The following is a 4,680-nucleotide window of genomic DNA, read 5'->3' as shown; positions in this document are numbered from 1 at the left end:
AGCTTTTCTGTGGAACTGAGGAACGGAGGAACCTGCTGTTTCCCCCAAGATTCAGGGCAATATGAGACAGTCCGCACTGAAGGGCACATTCGGCCAGAGCAGTGCAACCAAATAATATATGGCAGTAATTATACTGAGCTGCACAGAATCTTCCCATTTAGCAGAAAGTAGTCATAAGCACAAGGGCTTGAATTTTTAATCTCCTCTGCTGTTTTTAGAAGACACAAATGTTGGGCTTGTTTTGCATTTAACTCGTTTGTTTAGTGGCTCAGCAAACTCTTTTTCTTTTACCAGATTTCTTTTCACAAGTGTTTGCTTCTTTCCGACATTCAGAGACAGGAAATAGCATGTTCTAGGATGCTCCAGAGACAGTCTCACTTAAACCAACAAGCAAGCAAACAAGCAAGGTTTAGTGTGATTTAACTGGAGGATTTAAAGATGCATAAAACATAACATCAGTTCAGATATGAAAATACAACTGGATGGAGGTTTACCTTTCACAATGCTTCCAGTTCCAGATCTGCTCCTCTTTCAAAGTCATTTTGCTCAAATGGCAACCTAAATCCTTAGACTGAAGGTGGTCAACCTAAGCTTCTCTCATTTCTGGCTCATGCATTGAATTCAAGGGGATCTGAGGCAAAGAAGGAAGGCCCATAGCCAGGGAGACAGACCAGGGACAGACTGCACTTGCTCCCGGTGTGGAAGGGATTGTCACTCCCAGATTGGCCTTTTCAGCCACACTAGACGCTGTGCCAGAACCACCTTTCAGAGCGTGATACCATAGTCTTTCGAGACTGAAGGTTGCCAACAACAATGTCACGGGACTGGCAGATATGGGAGGGGGAGACAGACCACGGTACATGCAGACATAGGAAGCCAACATAGGATGATTGGCAGTGCTGGAGGAGAGACTAGTTCGGCTTCTACCTTAAAGAAAGATCTGGGTTGTAGTGGACATGTGATTGCAAATCACATGTGAGTGGAAACTCACGGATTGAAAGTCGCATGTGTATTTCCCTATGGAATAACTGCACATTAGGAACAGGCCTTAGATACACCCTCTAAATGTCAGTCATCCTGTTTTACTCAGAAGAATGGAATGCTTTCCCATTCTCTGGCTTGCCAACCTGCGTTGGGCTGCCCTGTTGGATATTGGGCATGAGTGGCAAATAATTTGACTGAAATCAAGGAGGCTTCTTTTCAAACAACGTGCTCAGGATCACAGTGCTGGCACATCCTGAAGTACTAATTCTTCTTATGTCAGTCCACAAGCTTCTATTGACTGTATGGGATGATTTCATGTTGCTAAGATGTTCTCTGGGTCCATCTGTTTTCTTTTAGAACTGGCATCTGTGGCTTTCTTTGCAAACTCGATTCCCGGGTGTTGTGAGTTATACCCTTTCTGGACATTCGTCCTGTGACTTATATTAGAGATGAGAGATCTCAGCTTCTCTGGCTACTGTCACAGTTTTTTTTGATCATATAAAGCAAATAGATAATGCTTGAGTTCCTCTGTCCCATTACAATCTGTAATAAAACTGTCTTATTAGTTATAGATCAAGTCTCGGAGCCTTTGTTCTTAACAGAATATCATGCATGCCGTGAGTTTATGAGCCATCTTTTCCACAGGGTCACAATTTTCAACAATAAAACCCATTGCTAATGGGTTTTTCACGGCTGAGGATTTCTGATGCCTCCCCATTATGTGTCTTCCATGCCTTTACAGCTTTGCTCATCCATTCTTTCCTTCATTGTGTGCTTCAGAAATTAAACAGATTTTTAAAAGAAGACTCTTTCCAAATATTTCTTATACTATGTCAAGCAAAACTATAATTGTTTGATATCATTGCAACACATAAAACATGATTCGGGGCTTATAGACATTTTTTGTTCCATTATAAATAAACTTCAGCCGGTGGTTTCAATTATCCCTCTTCCACAAGCTGTTTGAAAAGCAACCTTATATTTACAGAATTCAGTACATAGCTATAGAGGCTTGTCCTAGGGGAGCACATCATAGCGAAAAGGATGCACTGTCAACTAGGAGAACTCTGGGAAGGTAAATCTTGCCTCTAATGTGAGTTCACTAGGTCAGTGGCATAGTTAGGGCATCTGCCACCCAGGGGCACATAAATTTCATACATACACACACACCCAGGCCTCAGAAGGCCTTCTGGAGGCCTTAGAAAGGCACTTCCAGTTTTTTGCCAGAAACCAGATGTGCCTTTCTAAGGCCTCCAGGAGGTCTTCTGAGGCTTGGTGAAGCCACATGTGGCCTCCATGTGCCTCAGAACATCTCCCAAATGCAACTGGAAGGCACATCTGATCACATCTTGAAGGTCTCTTGACACCACCTCAGAGAACCCCAGGTCCCTGTACCCCCCACTCCCCTAGCTATACTAGCAGCCTAGGTGGCAGCACATAAGGTGACATGCTCTAGCCCCACATTTGCAATAGAAGTCCCTTGTGGGGGAGGGGTCTTGAGAGCCCTGGGAAGTTTCCTGGTATGACCAGTGTTCCTTGTCAAAGCCTTGCTTGCGTTATGGAATTCTGGAATGACCCCGGTTGCTGCCAATGTCACAGGCACTCCCACCCATTCCGTCTCCAACTGAATCAAGGCTGGCCCAAGACCTCCTGATGTCCGAGATCGCATGCCAAATGCTTCGTCCCCTTACTAGGTGTTGCAACAGCCTCTGTGCCTCCCACTCTCTAAAATGGAAAAGGGAACAGATCACAGACGAGAAGGTGCTGAGTGTGTCTCACACTGAATGTGGCTTGAATGCATGTTAGAGCTCATCCTGGAGCTATTCTTAGGAGTGGGGATGGCCATGAATGAGTACTTTTCTGTCACCAGAACCTCAAGGGACTCCGAAAATCCCACTGTGAATTATTTGCAAAGTACTTTGAAGATAGTGTTGCTCATATCCATTGCAACTTAGACACCAGAGTTGTGGCTGTTCCTGTCACATGCTCAGAGCAATACAGGCTGCAAGTCTATATGCATTTTCCTATTGAAAACAATGGGACATATTTCTGAGTAGACATGTATAGGATTGTGCTCACAGTCTACAAGCCCTCATTTGGGGCTATAGCTCTGTAAGATAGCATATGCTTTGCTTGCTGACAGGTTCAAGTTGAATGCTGGGCAAAACTGTCTAAAACTTGAGAGTGCCACTGACAGAGTAGGTAGAATGATTGAGATCAAGCAACTGTTACCCTGTACATGCCCGATCTTGTCTGATCTCGGAAGCTAAGCAGGGTCAGGCCTGGTTAGTACTTGGATGGGAGACCACCTGGGAATACTGGGTGCTGTAGGCTTATACCATAGTCTGTCGAGACTGAAAGTTGCCAACCAATGATTTTTAGGTGGTGTGCTGCGAAAATTTCATAGGTGTGTTGCAGCTAGAGGAGGATTACTGTGGACTGTCAGCTAGAGGAGGATCCAGTGGTCAACAAATGCCACATCATGAGTTTGGCACTGTTACACGAACCCCTGCCTTGTATAGCCTTCAAGGGGGCTACTTCAAGTTTGTTGTGCAATTGCTAGATCAGTGGTCTCCAAAGTGGAGATGGCTGCATGCTGGTAAAGGTGTCCCCGGTGCAGACAGAGCTTACCGTTCCACTCAGGGGCCTTCCTATCTCACCACAGATTGCCCTGACTTTCGTTCTGGCCAGCTGTGCATGCCCAGAAATCTGGGTGCAAAACCTGCTGGGGCGACAGACTCCAGAAGCGGCTGGCCAGCGTGAAAGTTGGGGGTGATCTGCGGCACGACATGGAGGCCCCCAGGCAGAATGGTGAGCTCTGTTCATCCAAGGGCAAGGATCACGGTGGACACCAGTTCTGGCCTGCTGGCCGGGGTTTGACACCCGATGTGCTAGATCAACCAGATCAACATCAGTAAGTTCTGAAGTAAATTTATTAGCTCATACACATGGGTCAAGTTCCAAACAAAATCAGAAGAGAAGCCCCTGCCCCCAAATGCCGGCATGTCTCTTTTATAGCTTCCATGGCCCCACCTCCTCTCTCCCAGCATGATTGCTGCACTCATTCCTTGAGTCAGGGCAGATCAGGCCAGCTTAGTTATGCAACCAGTAAGATGACCTTACATAACTCAATATAATTCAGCATGGCTGATATTTCAAAATGGAGTTACTCTTTCTCTAACAAAGATCAAGTAAAATCATACAACACATAACAACACTAAAAAAAAAGTATCTCTAAATTATATTCTTTTTGTTATAGTTTTATGGTACATTAAGGAAAAGACTGAGAGGAGGCCATAATGTTTGAAACGTCAAAATATGTTCGGAAAGCTGATAACAGTGTTTGTTCTATATAGGCTTTCCAGGAAAACCATTTCAAATTATCAACAGGCATTTTACTCCACTGCATAAAATAAGGGGGCACCACCAACAAAAAGTGTTGGAAATGAAGAGGGTGGTGATATTTCCTTGTAAGTGGATTTGTACATTTGCTAACTTGTACTGAAGAAAAATAGGAGAGTAGATTAAAAAAAAGACTCAGACATACTTAGAGTTGAGCCTTCTGTTGCCTGAACTAACTTATCTACTGTTGCATCACCACCACATGTTTTCAGCCATGATGATTGCAGCAAGAATGTGCAATGCTAAACATTCAGGGGAAAAAAAATTATTCCATCAGTCCTGAGGGGGAAGATA

At 44.5% G+C, this 4,680-nt stretch overlaps 1 pseudogene; it reads left to right on the top strand.

Annotated features, from left to right (window-relative positions):
• The first annotated feature begins 3,201 nt into the window (after positions 1–3,201).
• LOC136656685 (5S ribosomal RNA) lies at positions 3,202–3,318 on the top strand (annotated as a pseudogene).
• Positions 3,319–4,680: the final 1,362 nt, after the last annotated feature.

The sequence above is a fragment of the Tiliqua scincoides genome, chromosome 6 (assembly GCF_035046505.1).
Source record: "Tiliqua scincoides isolate rTilSci1 chromosome 6, rTilSci1.hap2, whole genome shotgun sequence".
Classification (NCBI taxonomy): Eukaryota; Metazoa; Chordata; class Lepidosauria; order Squamata; family Scincidae; genus Tiliqua; species Tiliqua scincoides.
Note: the sequence above shows the minus strand (reverse complement) of the source record. Positions and strands in the feature narration are given on the sequence as shown.